Source organism: Xyrauchen texanus, chromosome 42, assembly GCF_025860055.1.
Source record: "Xyrauchen texanus isolate HMW12.3.18 chromosome 42, RBS_HiC_50CHRs, whole genome shotgun sequence".
Classification (NCBI taxonomy): domain Eukaryota; kingdom Metazoa; phylum Chordata; class Actinopteri; order Cypriniformes; family Catostomidae; genus Xyrauchen; species Xyrauchen texanus.
The window spans coordinates 9,771,422-9,787,914 of record NC_068317.1 but is presented as its reverse complement, the minus strand read 5'-3'; the positions used below and the strand labels follow the sequence as shown (position 1 = coordinate 9,787,914).

Genomic DNA, 16,493 nt, shown 5'->3' with positions numbered 1-16,493 from the left:
CCCTCGCTGCATTTTTTCCCTTTTCTCATCCTGCTCATTAACATCTTCTCAAATCCTCTCCACTTCTCTAAAATGTGAACACCACACAAGACCTTTTCTACTTTTAAAGGTGTTAAGAGTTTAATACAGAAAAAAACCCAAAAAACAAAAATCTAAATTAGTAAGATTACAATGCAAGTTGAGTTATTTGAACATCTAAATCTAAAAGAATGAAGACTTTGTTCTCATCAATGCTCTCAATGACATTTCATAGCAGGGTGTTAGTTGGAATAAGCTATAATTTTGATTTTCTCTTTAATTTCTTCTGGGAAAATCAGCAGAATGGGTATAAACTAGGACTGCACTACGAAAAAAACTCATATTCATAGTATGAAATTGCAGTTGCTATATGTTAAACAAAAATTTGTACGTGATTCCTTTTGACCAAAATTTGGTAATGTTTTGTCCATGTTCTACAGTACTGCCAAAAAAAAGACTACTCTTTGAGGGTTCGCACTTGAGTCCTCTTAAAAATAACTAAACTTGGATCGTTTCACTTCAGCCACAAACAAACAAAAAATAATATAGTGAAAAAGAGTCTTCTACAAATTTACATTGTCAATTGTGTACCTGTTTTTACCCAATTTTTGAGATGGTCTACATCATCTACACAGTACGCTCACTGACCGGGTGCAACCAAGGTTTCTAAACACATCGACAGACTGCTTCTGTAGTTTGTCTGCACACTTGCCTGCCGCTGACTGTAGTAAAGAGTGTAGCAAAGCAGTCACAGAACACATACGTCGAATGCTTCAGTATGGGTTCATGGTCAAAAGAGTACACTGGAGTGGTGGTGGCGTAGTGTGCTAAAGCACTGAACTGGTAAGCAGAAGGTTGTTGGTTCGAGCCCCACAGCCACCACCATTGTGTCCTTGAGCAAGGCACTTAACTCCAGGTTGCTCCGGGGGGATTGTCCCTGTAATAAGGTCAATTGGATAAAAGCATCTGCCAAATGCATAAATGTAAATGTACACTTTGAAAGTCTAGCGTGCTCGCTGTATGTGAGACGTAACAGCACGCTGAAAAACAAAGTGGAACCTAGCCTTTTCTTTGTACATATGCAACCAGCAGATAGGCCTACTTTGATACAATAATGTCATGAAAACTATGCAAGCTAAGTGAAACAATATAGTTCAAGTTCAAAGCTTGCAGTCTAGAAAATATTCAAGACAAATATATTTGTGATGATCCACAAGTGACGAACCAGCATAGGCAAAGTTTTAGGTCGACATTGAATATTTCGCCAAAAGTCTTGTCCTTCCATTTATTCTACCATGAGCCACACGTGACTCTGCCAAGTCTAAATAGCACCTGACTATTTATTATACAGGCTTTCCTAATCTAAATGTACCTTTTAACTTAAGGCACAAATCCAAAGCATAAACATCAAACTTCAAATTTCTATTTGCTAAAAAACCTTGACATTGGACATTTTCCCTTCTTTGTGAGCTGCAGAATAGCTTTGGCCTAAATTCAATCAGAGCCCTTATTAAAGTAATTGGCCTGGCTTCTGGGATGCAAATGACAGAGTTGGAGTGGGTTGGGCTGCCAGACAATAGCTCTACTCCAAACTGCCTAAAGTAACATGTGCCCTTCAAAAGCAAACGGATACCACATGGAGCGATCCTAGTGTCTTCTTGTTACCTGCTGTGTAGAAAGAGTTTTGAATGGTTGTTTTATAAATGAAAGTGAGATAGGATGAGAAAGGGAAGGAGAGAAAAATATATGTTCTTTCTGAGTGGGAGAAGGTTGAAGAAAACAGTTTGATTTCTAAGGTTAGACTGAATCCAAACAGAATAAAAGAATGAGGCAGAGAGGTCTTCAGCAAGGCTGAAGTTAAGTTGGCTGTATATTACAGTCTCTAGTATGTTTTCCCAGACAACCCAACACTCAATTGGAAACAGGCAAAATCCAGGCTCTCTTGCATGAAATAAGTATAAGTTAACGCAGATAGATGAGGCGGCAGAGGAAGGAAGCAAATCCCGTACACCTTAGAGGAACTAAATGCCCAAAGCTCTGATTGAAAAAGAAGTGTGTAAAAGCATTTTTTCCCCCACCTCTCATCTATCCTCTCCAGCAATCATACGTTTGGGTGATTTGAGCGGCTGGGACCCATCCTCCGCCCACTGAGCCAGCATCCTGTCCTAACTTGCCAAGCCGAGTTACACAAATCCTTTTACACACTCAAACTCCCAATGTCAAAGAAGACTCACTCACCTACAGAGGGAGTACACCTTAACAACTCAGACACTTTTGTTTCACTTTACATTTTTTTTAAATGGACAGATGAGGTTTCTCATTCTCTAAAGGGCAAAGACCAGAGTATCAGTAGAGCACTATGTTTACAGAGACTGGAGAAGGGGGTTGGTGTGAGGCCAAACTAAGTCAGAGTGGAAGGAATATTATCTTCTCTTACTCATAAACCACACCTGCCTGCCCAGTCTTTCATTGATTGGTTCATTCACACAAGTTCTTCCTAAGCGTCCCATTGGGTAAGCCGTCCAAGAGTTGACTGTCAAGTATTACACAAGCTCTCTCCCTCTTTGAGACGGTTCAATGGGGAATAAGCCTCTGATCTTTATATAATGGCCTACTGAACTAGTACTGTGTTTGAGGCGAAACACAATGGGACTTTATAAACCACATGCAAAGTCATAAAACAAATGTCCTCCAGCAGAAAATGTTCCTTATCAACACATATTGTGTTGCCATCCATCCAAAAACGATGGTAAACAAGAAAATCCTGTAACCTGATCCAGGATAATTAAAAGCTGTCTAATTAAGCAGCACAAATGCATGTGCCCAGTAGAGCAATTTGTTGGGGGTTACAATATTGAGGCCTGTAGATATCTTGAGACACATTGAAGCATCTGAATTTGTTGCCAGTTATCAATAATATTTTAAGACATAAGATAGCGATACACTGACAACTACCAAAAATGATGTAAAAAAAAAAGAAAATGTGAAGAGATAAATGAGATTTAAATAAATTAGATTTAAATGAGATCTCTGCTTTTGACGTCAAAACATAAGTAATCATGCACACAACTAGTGTTGTCATGATACCAAAATTTCAGTAGTTGGTACCGATACCAGTGAAATTTCACAGGTCTTTCACCAATTTCAAAGCCATTAGCAATTGCTTTGGTTCCTGTTGAATACACTCTTTTAGCCTATATAAAACGTTACATATAAATGTAAATAATAAATTAAAACAAATGCATGTGTCCTTCAAGTGTTTCTCAATGAAGTATGCATTGCTTAATTGATTTTAAGTAAGTCCCAACTGAAATACATTTTATTTTTTCCCAAATCCTGTTACCAATTTTTACCAATTAACTTAATTATCAAAAGTTAATTTCTAAAAATGTTTTTACCAAACTTTTATTCAGTACAACAGCACTCTGGCTTGTGATAAATTGCTTAAATTGTATTATTATTAATATTACTACTATTATTTTTTACTATTAAACATTATTATTTTTACTACAGTGACTATTACATTTCACTATACAATTGTAATATACTGTATTTCTGTCAGAATTTCTTCAAATTCAGTCATCTAGCTTTTATTTTGAATCAAGCTTTTATCTTGAAGTGTTACTGACACGAAGAAGCTTCACATGTCAGATAAACGGTTCGCTACTTAGTAGAGTGATCATTAAAGCACAAATGCAGTGATTTAATTAGCCTATATAAATATATAGTTTGCATGTGCTGCATGCTTAAGTGGACGAATGATCTGCTCCGTCATCTTATTTAACGCACAGCACCCATGATTCTGTGGACATTGGAGTTATGAGCGGTCTGCTTTGCACATGCACTTTAAAGCACGCAGCTCATGCGGATCTGCCTTTTATTAGTCTTTCTCGGTTTATTAATCACACTAGGGCATGTCATGATTTTAATTTAATAACTGTGCATTATTTTTGCCCTCCAAATATATGTAAAATTTGTGTGTGAGCATTTGAAAGCAGTCGTGTGTCAGACAGACAGCGTGCAGGTATCATATAGAGTCTGTGCTTGTTACAATACGAGTGATTCTGCAGTACCGGTATTACCATCTTTTTATTTTAGAACCGACTTGGGCCAAAGTACTGGTATTTTTGACACTTCTACACAAAACACTTGCTCACATTGGATAAACTCTTTATAGTATATCCTTAATTTTTCCAAATGCTGTTACATCTCACAAACGGTTGAGCATTCAGCCTTTCAAAGTGTAGTCTTTTGACCGCGAGTATCTGATGCTTACGCACCAAGACTGCTTTCTGATACTCTTTTATTGCAGTCTACTACAGGTGTATATGTAGACAGCACACACATATTCAGACTGTCCACGTCTAGTAAAACTGATCTGCACGTGCAAAGTACGTGTGTATTGTGCTATTGACAAAATTTGCGTCAAGCCCAGCATGTGGAAAACTGAGGTATACTCTGGCTTTTAGGAACCTCGGTAAAGGTGTTTACATGAATGAACGAACTAACGTAGAGTGAAACCAGTGTAACAGGCCAAAATCTACTTATGCCAACTGGGTTTTGCTTAAACCCCGTTTATGACCCTACCCAGTAAATGTAAAACTATGTTGTCAGCTAGTTAGGCCTAAGCACAATCAGAGTTTAAATTTGCTCATTAAAAGGCGTGTGTTACAGTTGGTACTGTAAACATTCAATACAGTGGAGATCCTTACTGTCCCGTCCAGTTTATTGATGCATAACAAAAGCTAAATTATTAACTTGACACAATGCTCATAGCACTATACACTGAAGGAAAAAAAGTGAGACACAATGCAATGGCAGAATGAATGTAAACAGACCTTCAATTAAAAAAAAACAGCATAGACAGAATGTGTCATATGCCCCATTAGAACTGATGCCTTATGGATGTAGGTCATTACCAGTCTCCATTTTTAAATTAAGCTGTTTCGATGACATGGTCTGGCTGAGAGGTGAGGACAGGGCATACTTGAGATGTGAGGGTGGAAGCCATTAAATTTGGGACTGTACTGGTGTTGAAAAGCAATCTAAACTGGCCTAACTAAAGAACTACCAGACAATGACTAAGTTTACATGGACACCAGAAAGCATGTTATTGCGTGAAAGCATCATATTGCGAAACAAAAATTAGTTTCCTTGTTTACATGTACTGTGTAAGCGGCATACACTTTACTCCCATATACAAACGGCTCAGTCAGTAAGCAGCTTTCTCCAGAGCAACGTAATTACCCAATGACGCTTGTGTAAATAACAAACATAGTATCCGTGGAGGACTTCACAATTTTATTATCTGTTGCTTCGCTTTTTTTTTCTCCAGATATTCCAGAGTTGTTGCTGTGTTTGTTTCCTTACCTTTCTATCATGACCTTCAGTGGAATTGCGCTTTAATAGTGGGGTTTCCCTTTATGTAAAACTCTGTGATTCCCTCAATGTACAAGTGCATATACGTGAACGTGAGGGACTGTCAATATTTTACAGTGGTGTTTATAAATGGGTTAAGTTTATAGTGTATGTGCTTTTCCCACTGTACTCAATTTTTTGTTGACTTTTGGGCTCCATCCTATGACATTTGTTATTCAGTCTGTTCCACGCACGTGCGCAATCTTAAAAACACATTAGAGAAAATAACGTGCCGATATAACTCAAAGCAGATTACGGTCTAACCACCATACATCCATGTCTCACCACTACCTCAACATCCAACCAAATCCCATTATAATTGGTGTAAAAAGTTTCACAATGTAGAAAAGAATAATAAACAGGAGAGTCTTGAGTGACATCCAATGACATCCAATGACTTTTGTTATCACATCCCTGTTGGTATGTGCTAAAATTGTTTGGTCCTGTCCCGTAACTTTCAACAGATGCACCACAAGTCTGAGCATGGGTACAACAGACTCGAAAGCGTTGCTTAAGCAATACACGATGACTCATTCAAGCACTGAGTCAATGAATTCAGATGGAATCAGAGTTATCTGAAGACTAAACATGCTCCTATGAATAGAAGTAGAAATATTCTGAGAACATCACCTTGTTAGTCTAGTCATGCTAATAATAAGAAACTGTGCAATAGCCTTAAGAATTCTGTGCTGTATTGATGCAAAAACGAGCAAAATAAATGGCAGTCTATGGATGTTTGCTTATAAACACATGAAAATGTGTTTTGATGAATCAAGCAAATCATTTAGATAAAATTCTATTTTTGTATAAAATTTTTTCTATTAATTTTGCTGTATTTGGTGTTAAAGAATGTCTTGCTTGGACAGAATCATACTTTCACATAGATTTCACAGCTGTTTTACAGAAGAGAATGTTGACATTTGACCCTGCTACCTGAGAACACTTGAGAGTGGGTGATGTAATATACACTCATTTAGAGTGAACAAACTGTTCAAATGAATCATTATTGAACAGAATGGCTACTTAATATGTTTTTATGAAACCACAGAAATGTTAAAAACACTTAATTCCATTTTAATCCATCTTATCCTACAAACGAATTTGTATCATTCTAAATATTTGCACTAAAATTAGTACCTATTATTCATTACCTCATAACAAAAATGTAACCTACAAAATTGGTATTAGCTGTGTGCACTTTATTGTGTGATCTTTGTCACTTTCATGAGTAGCCTTATATTCTTCATTTCAATCTTTATTTTTGACATTGTATATTCAGTTCACGCAAAAATTGCTGTTCAATTCATTTGGACATATGACCGATTTCCATTTAGTTCAAAGTCTGACCTTTGTCTTTATATCTACTTGCATTCTTTTCCTTTAAAGCAACAATCACAAACACATTTTTTAAATTTCTTCCTGTATCTTGATGGAAAGCAATTTCCATAACCACCTTACCTGAACCAAAAACAATGTCATGTTTTTGACAAAGAATCTTGAAACATGAAAATGCAACAAGCTTTTAATTTCATGCAGAACGTTAGCATGTACGTAAAGGGCATGTGATGTTTCCAAGCATCTCATAATTTGAAATCAAATCAAAGTTTAAGAGTCTTTATGTTTTTATAAATACAATAATAAACTGTAACTTGATTAGATCCATACATTTGTAGTGTTGCCCTAATGCAACTTAAAGGATCAAAACCAAATTATTAAATGTTTTTTGCAGTAATCAACCACATGCAAGAGCGGATAGTTGTACTGTGATGAATGACAGAGCAAAGGAATGTGTGCCAAGGGTGTAAAAATGCATGAAGTAACATAAAAGATAAGCGTAGCTGCAACTATAAACCAACAAATATGAACAGATGTGGACAAAGGGATGATACAAAAAGAAATAGAACTAAAATAGAAAGTTTCAAGTGAAACTTTACATGGGGACGGCGCTCACAAGCAGGCCAGTCATCCATGCTGCACGTGCAAACAGTGAGGATGTTATGAGGTTGCGTGCTCACACAGGCAGCCTCGGATTGGACGGACGGTGAGGTATATTTACCCGTCCTGAGACGAGGTTGTATTATGCTGTTGGTGCTCAGGGGTTGAAGAGGGGCCGCGGTGCACCTCGCGTGTCAGAAACAACTGCTCACACTGCAGGGAGACCACAAAGAGGGAGTTTAAAAGACATGCCTACAAAAACACACTTTTATTCGGGATAACAGCACAATGAGGGATGAAGCACCTTTGCCCTTCAAATCAGTTATAAAGTAATAAAATCACATTGTAAAACTTGCTGTGTACAATCAAATCCCAATGAAATGGCCCATCCCTCCCTATGGTAAACAATCTCAATGGCTGGAATTTGAACTGCGGTCAAGGTACAAATTAACTTACACCAAACTTTCCCAAATGACTCTTTGAGGATAAGATAGTATCAGCCTTAATTTTTCCCTTCCTTGTCAGAACCAAACTGAACCTCCACAGATATCCAGAGAATTGGAATCCCCATCATTCAAATTTTGAATACGTTTGAAACTCAAAGTTTGAAACATGTTTGTTTATTAAATATTTTGGCTTAATTGATTATGCTTTCAGTCATGAATGAATATGTGCTGTTGTCCTCTTAACAACACATTTTACCATTTTTTAATTCTCATTAGTTGAAGCTTTTTTTTATAAACTTCAAGATTTTAGGGTTGAATTTATATAAATGTATAGGAAAGTGTAAATGTTATGCGCAGTGGCTGGTCACCATTTCTTTAACATTTTTCAAAACATTTTTGATCACAACATTTAATTTTAAATAGCCATGCGGTATAACAAATTATTTTTTAAAGGGTAACTAAACACCTGCTCAGAGTCTGACTCCACCCACTAGAAATATTTGAAAAGTGGGCAGACCCCGGCGGGGATAGAGGGAACGAACCGAGTGCGGGGCTGAGCGGGGGAGGTGGGAGGTACCGGAGACTCGTAGTGACGGATTAATTGACAGCTGCTGTCAGACTCTATGTTATTATTCCTCACACGGTCGCAAGACGACATGTACATGAATCTGGCGTGGTGAGCTGGAACCTGCTTACGTCAGCTGTCACCGCTTACGTCACGAAGTACCGCAACAGCCAATAGGAAAATTCAACTGCAGTAGCCACCGTTCAACCTGAAGAGGGCAGCACTCAGACGTTTTTACACCATATATTGTAGAATTAAAACACTATACACAAATGTCAAAAAAAATTACTTGAATCAATGACCAGTACTAATAAAGCCCCATTCTTACAGATCATTAACTAAAAAAAGTTGGTTTAGGGTTTAGTTACCCTTTAACAGTTCAAATATTCCATGTAGTCTTGCAATTAATATTTGAGAGTTCACAGAGAGTTAATTTAAAGTGCTAATAAAAACAACAAAAATAATCATTTTAAAAGCAAAATGCTATTAAGAAAGTTTTAGATGGAGTATTGCATGTCACTGAAGGACATGTCAACTTCCAAATATTTTGTCAACTTCCTTTATGCAGAATTTTGCAGAAATTCTCAAAAAATCCATGAAGAAAATATAAAAAGAATCCTAAAGATGTCCTAATAAACATGTTCAGGAGTTGATCAGCGTCATTTCTTGCATCCCGTATCAGTGACTGGCCCATTCAATGACAAAATAAGCTGTATGTAGATGGGATGGTGGAGATACAGAGACACACAGATGAAGAGGAAAGACTTACGCAGCTTTATCCTCTTTGTGAAGGAGCTTTTCAAGAGAGCAGACATGCAGAGTGTGTGATGGAGTTTGTGTGTATGTTAAAATGTGTGAGCCAGAGAGAGCGACTTAACTGAACTGACTGAAAACAAATGACCGCAAAAAGCAAATTTTACTGCTGGTATTGGGGGCAGAGAGAAGATGGAGAGGAAAGCGAGGAGTCACCAGGAGAGAGATGGAGGAAGGGATGAGAGAGACAGATTATCAGATTAGTGGCTGGTTAAGACTGCCTAATTTAGAGGCAAAGAGGCAGGTATAATGGCCTGGGTGGAGGAGACATTTTAGTTGTTGCAGTCTTTAGAAAAGCCAGAGTGTCTACATGTGTGTGGATGGATGGGTCTTAAATTCTGTCCCCGTGAAACACACCCAGTCTGTGAGACTTCTCCCACGTTACATTGCTCTGATGATGATGATGATATTGGCTACTCATTGCACTGACTACAACTGGTTTTGGTATGAATCGTAGAATAGTCAGAGCAAAAAAAGATAAAAACCAAGGGAAAAATAAAAGGAGAGAAGAAATTAAGAAATAATGACTAGCAAATCAGGGAATGAGCAAGAAAAAAAAATTTCCCTCCCCATTTCTCCCCAATATGGAAAGCCCAATTTCCAATGCACTCTAAGTCCTCATGGTGGCGTAGTGACTCACCTCAATCTGGGTGGCGGAGGACGAATCTCAATTGCCTCCATGTCTGAGCCATAGGCTTCAAACTATTTTCACGGCATCCACGCACAATGCACCACGCGCCCCACCAAGAGCGAGAACCACGTTATTGCGATCACGAGGGGGTTACCCCATGTGATTCTACCCTCCCTAGTAACCGGGCCAATTTGCTTGCTTGCTTGGGAGACCTTGCTGGAATCACTCAGCACAGACAGGATTTGAACTTGCTACTCCAGGTGTGGTAGTCAGCGTCAATACTCGCTGAGCTACCCAGACCCCAAACCAAGAAGTTTTAAATAGTTTTACATGTGAATGAGGCATCATTAATGCACAAACCGTAAAGGACTGTTTAAGTTATAAGTTATGCACCGAAGTGTACAGATCAGGCTTTGGTGTTTGTTCAAAACCCTAAACATTATTATGAGCATAAGGAGGTAAGTTTCAAAGAGTTTTAATGTTTCAAGGAGCCATTAGTCACTTGCTACTGGTTTTATTTTAGTAGATTTAGTTTAATAAGTGCAGGTGTAGGCTACATCCATTTTTGGCTAAGACCGGTTTGTGTTGGCACACCATGTGATTACCTCCACTTCCGTGTGTGAGCATGAGCACTTCAGAGTGTGTGTGTGTGTGTGTGTGTGTGTGTGTGTGTGTGTGTGTGTGTGTGTGTGTGTGTGTGTGAAAGAATGCTGTTACTCTGTTTCTGAGCTGGATGACAGGCACAGACAAGTGCAGGAACCAACGTGTTTGAGAGCAGTTGGCGCACTGAGACATCACTGTTTCATAGCATATCACCCGACAATATCGGTTTCAACACCAAGGGACATAGATAAATACCAGAGAAAAAAAACAGAAGACTGGACTTGATGCAAATATCGGGAGGTTAAGAGATTAAAAGAAAGGGGTGAAAGAAAGGAAAAAAACAGCACTGATGAATGAGAATGAGAGTAGAAGGCAAGGTGGCGTAAAAAGAAGGGTGAGAATCTGGACAAACGAGACAGGCCAGTTTCCTCATTGAAGGACTGTGCTGTATTAACTGCTCACTCTCTGGCTTGTTTGCTTTGTTTCTACTATACACCATAGATAGTGAGGGGAAGGGGGAGGGGTACGGGTGGAGGGAGTTCCCAAAACCTGCACCACCCTGAGGTTGAGTATCCTTATCAATGTAGACCGTACACCCTAAAAGACACAAAAGCACAGCCTACAGAAGGGTTGATATGAATTACTGCACTTAGACTACTCTACAAATGAGAATGGTCAACCATGCTATGGAAACTCAAAAGTTTGACACCAAATGCTAGTAAAAATTAAACAGCTCAGTTGTTTCTAGGTACTACTGTACCCTTAATCTGCATTCATGCTTTAGTGTAGAGGTAACAAGCTCAGTACTCATGGGGATTGACAGAGTTACCTTCAGATGTCTGTGCCTTTAAACAACATGTGTCAAGTCTAAGGTTTACATAGTTTTCCGCGTTACATTTTGCACACGGTCGAGCACTCAGCCTTCCAAAGAACAGTTTTTTTACCATGAGTCCATACAGATGCATGAGACCACAACATGCAAAGACGCTGACTGCAACTAGGCTGTATAAGGATATTCCACGTGTACTGTGTTGATGACTAAATTTGTTTCAAGGCGTACCGCCTTGTGGAATACCCAAGTATACTTTGGCCTTTATAAATCAGGTAGCTAGCTAATGACATGTCGACAATTTAACTAACTTTGACTTGTTCAAATAGATTAACTTCAAACTGTCTGCCATGAATTATGCTACGTGTATGAATCACATACTTGTGTGAAGCAGTTTATGTTTCAGGCCTAATTCTTAAAAAAGTACTGTGGTACTACCTTGGTACAGTAATGTATCAGATGGTATACCATGGTACTTTCATTAATAGCATGGCTACTGTACTTGGTACTACAATAACAAGTCTATAGATCATCTGACACTACCACAATTGTTCAATATTGATAATCTTTGGAACATTTTGAAAAACCCCCCACACATTTTAAACATGAAATGCCACAAAGCATCCATCGAAGTAGGATATTTCTCAATCATATAGCAGAAGTGCCAGCGATGCAATAAAAAAACATAAAAATGGAGCAAACTGAAATCATCTGAACAGCCATTGTGTGGCAATGTGTGGAAATTCCAGAAAGGTTTGAGTTCCCTTTATAACTGAAGGCTTAGATTAGTACAGAAAACAGAGAAGTGTTGGCCCATCAAACCAGAGGACAAAAGCAGACATGTCGCTAACCCTGGTTATTTTCTCGATGAGAACTCCTTACTCAAGATATTATGCTTCCCACGCATCTCTGCCCTTAGATACTGACCTCAACGAGACAGGACATTCAGTTTTGTCTGCTGACTTTTCATGGTAATATGACTAATGACAGGAAAGAAACCAAGAAGGCAAAATGTGACTACATCTATGCACAAGCAAAATGAAAAGGAGCTATACTAATAAAAATGGGCACCAATCCACATCTCCAACAATAATGGTGTGAGGTTGACTATACCTTCTATATATCATCCAACAAATAAGGTATACGTCATAACAGGTGTGCACTGTGCTGTGCAGGAAGTGGCTTTCATTTACAAAGCAACCCTGGCTATGTAGCCTTGGGGCAGAGCTTGCTTTATGCAAACCAGCACTGTATCTGGGCGAGCATCACAGATGCAGTCAAAAATGTTTGCCAAAGTTTACAATCGTAGTCTGTCAAAATTTGGCACATCTTTTACCAAGAAGGCTTTCAGATGGATACTTGCAACAAAGTACAATTGCAAGGATACACAAGAAAATCTGGTTCTTGCTGCACATGTGTTCTTTTGGTGTTTGGGGGGATGGGGGACCACCAGCCCCAGCTGTGGTGCAGGCACTGTAGTTCCTGGCTCTTCAGAGGTTAACAGATGATTGAACAAGCCAGCAAAATGAGGGGTCCTTGGCAATGGAAAACTCAGCTGTCAAGCCTCACAGGTGCCTGTGACAGGGACAAGTCTTTTACCCTCTTCCTTACAGTGAACAGGCCTTTATTTGGGCCTTAATAGCACATATGGTGCATTGGTTATGCCAGACTTCACAGTGGGGTACTGCAAGAGTGGTTGACTAGTCACATTGGCGAGGTTAGAGGACAGGAACGGTCTGGTATTCAAGCTCATCTCCATATCCATGCAAATATGCATGGATGCCTTCGGGGAGAAACAAGAGCCACGAATAAAAAGAATCTCAATGATGTGAGACTACATGGAGGCGTTTAACCCGGGCTTACTCTGGTAAAACTGTTTGAGAAGTGTAGAGGACTGGGTGGAAGGAGGCTCTGAGCATCTAATCTCATTCCCTCCAGTTGTTGTTATTGTTGTTGTGATCGCTCCTTTATTAAGCAGACACGTTCATGCAAGAGCACTATAAGCGTGGCCCATGGATATGAAGACATCGGCCATGTAGGGCTGGGCTGTATGATGGTGTATACTGCACGACAGTAGAAATGAGACATCCTTTAGAGATTTTGCTATGCTCATATCAAGGTACTGTATAAAGCAGGACTGCTTTACCTTATTAACACATTAGAGTGACAAAGAAACATGGAAGTAATATGACAATACTGGTCAGGATGTGTCCCAAATAAATCAAGACATGAAAGTGTTATTATTATGGGATGTTATTTTGCACAACGTAAAGTTACGTTCATTCATATACGGTTGCAGCATGCCACATTATTAGTTTACAATTCAACTAATGTGTGCTCTAAGTTGTCCATATATTATCTGAACTTGTTATTATGGAAGAAATGTAGTTGTTTAGGCAGGCGAGCAACATTACAAATCGTTGCATTATTAATTTAGTATTCAGCTAATGCACATTCAAAGGTGTGCATGAACTGTCTATTTCACAATGATAACTATATTGTGATATATACCAATACCGCAATATAAAACTACTCATTCCGTGATACAAGATTTTGGTCATAACACGCACTTAAACTGTCAGGTCATGTGTGCAGCTGCAGGGGTTCTGGGGCATTTCCCCCCCAGCATTTAGGCTAAAGTGGAAAAGATAGCAAAACAAAAGTCTGATTTTGTACTTGGCTGTGACATTCTATACATTGTTATTTTTCATTTTGTTTCAGATGTATTCTGTGCAAAATTGGCACTTTTAATTCATTCATGGAAAAACTCCTCCTGGGAAGCAGTCACATGGGAATTCCTCCATCCTCCCTCCCACTTTCCCTCATTCCCTCTCTCTCTCTGCAACACTAGTCGGGTGGCAGATTTTATGGCAGAAATGACGCAGCAGGCCAATGCCATTCTCCTTTGGCATTGTCTATCTGTGCAACAAATGGAACATTAATTGAGGTGCAGCAGTGACTGCTCAGCTCTATAAATCAAGGGGCACACAGAAGGCTCTCCAAGCCTCACCATAAGCATCAGTAACTAGAATAACTTAATTATCTTCAATATCTTTAACTTCTGATTGAAAATCATAGGTGTTAGAGACCACCTTTACCGGCTTATCCAATGTGTGAAAATATTGTTCACATTTATTTTTACGAAATGTCATGTAAATGTATTTCTTACATTGTCTGATTTTTTAAATAAGCTAATTTTTCATAGTTATCAGCGTATTAGTGTGCATGTACTGTAAATACATAAAGATAATGCATACATTTTGATGCAAGTAAAAAAAAATATATATATATATATATATATATATACATACACACACACACATATATTAAATCCAAAAAGCTAAACAAGATGAAAGGCTTTGCTTGGAGGATCTAGTTTCCTCACAATTCCTCAAAATTAAAGTACAGAGATGCTTACGACAACAATCTCTCTTTTAAGCACCATTGAGGTATAGGTGTGGCTGTTGGTTTCATGAAGTAAACTCAAAATTCTCTGTACACCTGAGAACACAAAGACAAGGCAGAGGAGGAGGAGCTGGGGTAGCTCCAGGCCTTTTCAGGCCTGTTAAGCCGGCAAGCTCCTACAAGCTATCCTGAAAAGAGGCCCACAATGAGTGAACACATCCTGTAAATACTCTGCCATGAATGCACTATTACTACAATGAGATTCCCTCCCAAAATGAACTAAATAAAAACAAAAAGGTACTACTCTTAATGACAACAACAAAAAAAAAAAAAATAAATAAATGCAAATAAACCGGATCAACACAAATATTCAGAGAAGTGTTTAATGTTTTAAAGCAGAAGTGTGTAACTTTTTCTGTGTTCAAATACTTTTTCCTATCCCAGGTTAATATGCAGAGACAACAATAAGACATTCCTATGTTCATTTGATTGAAAACTGTAAACACTGTGTCTCTATAGCACTATGAAACAATATGTTTGTTTTAAGCTACCCATCTATACAAACACAATTACATTATCTCGACAAATGGTTTGAGTTGGGGGCGGGACTATCTCTTCGTTTGACCAATGGCAGATGGGGAAGTATTCAGAAAGCTGTTTTGAAAACAGTATATTTTTGCAATTCCATTTGGTGGCGCAGAAATTACTTCAGTTTAAAACGTTTTAATAGAAAGGCAGACAATGCAAGACTGTAGAAGCCCGTTTGCCTGATTTTCCCATTTGACGATGATTCACTCGATAAATAACTTGCTAAAACACGATGACGCATCTCTGAGAGAATAGCTGGTCAGGTTCAGAGGCTGGCATGTTGCCACTATGGATTCTCCATCATCTGTTTGGAAGAACAGAAAAGCCACAGGAGGGGAGACTGATAGAGAACTAGGCAGATATGCCACTTACAGCATGCTATAATGGAGCTCTTTGTGAAGTCTAGAAGAATACAGCCATCTCTATGTTGCTCAAACGAGCACACATAAGCAGACATGCAGTAGCCATGCATGATTTGCGACCGACAAGACTCTTTATTTTCCCTTTTTTTTTTTTCTCGCCCAACAAGCGTTCTTCTTCAGGCGAGGGGAAAAAAGGAGATTTGTAGTAGCACTCATTCGATAACTAGAGGCCCAGTTCTGACAAACCAGCTCTGTTGTTATCGTCAGTTGCTGTGCATTGCCTGACATTCACTCCCTCATATTTCAATCAATCACTCTATCAGTCCTGGACCTCCCCTCCCCTCCCCTCCGGTCCCCTATTGGTTTAGGTTCAAATGTTACATGGCCTAAACTCCAAAGCAAGCATGGAGGCCAAAGTACAAGGCCAAAACATCAGCCAATTGGTGCTGTGGCAGCAGTCACCCACCCACTTTTAAGACCCCGCCCCAAAAAAAACAACCCACGTGACTCCCTTCGACCTATCACTGCCTGGGCTGCCAGCTGTTTGCTATTGCCAATCGCCTGAGTGACAACCCAGGCGGCAGTTGCAGCAGGGATCATCCATCACACTCCAGCGTGTGCTGACGCGCAGGGCTTCTAGGCTACACTGAAGCGACTCCCTAGCATCATATCACGTACTGCCTCCCCCCTCCTCCCCTGCCTGAAATAAGAGTCACATTGTTTTTTTTTTCATACTGCTCCAGAGTTTCTGTGCTGGGCTCTCTCAACATAGGCTGCTGCCTGAGGACACGTTCCTACAAGGGAGCGATTCATCTAGAATGGGGGGGGGGGGTACTTCAGAGGAGAATTTGAAGGCTGAGCGTGTTAAAGTCCTGATTTG

At 39.2% G+C, this 16,493-nt stretch overlaps 1 protein-coding gene across 2 annotated transcripts in view; it reads right to left on the bottom strand.

Annotated features, from left to right (window-relative positions):
• LOC127635302 (ras-responsive element-binding protein 1-like) overlaps positions 1 to 16,493 on the bottom strand; it is a 58,865-nt gene that overhangs the window by 23,040 nt on the left and 19,332 nt on the right. The window contains exon 2 of one of the 2 annotated variants that reach the window (XM_052115227.1): positions 7,493 to 7,584. The exons of the other annotated variant lie outside the window; for it this stretch is intronic. The gene's annotated coding sequence lies outside the window, so the exon portion shown is untranslated. The remainder of the gene's footprint in view (positions 1 to 7,492; positions 7,585 to 16,493) is intronic. 2 annotated transcript variants of the gene reach the window in all.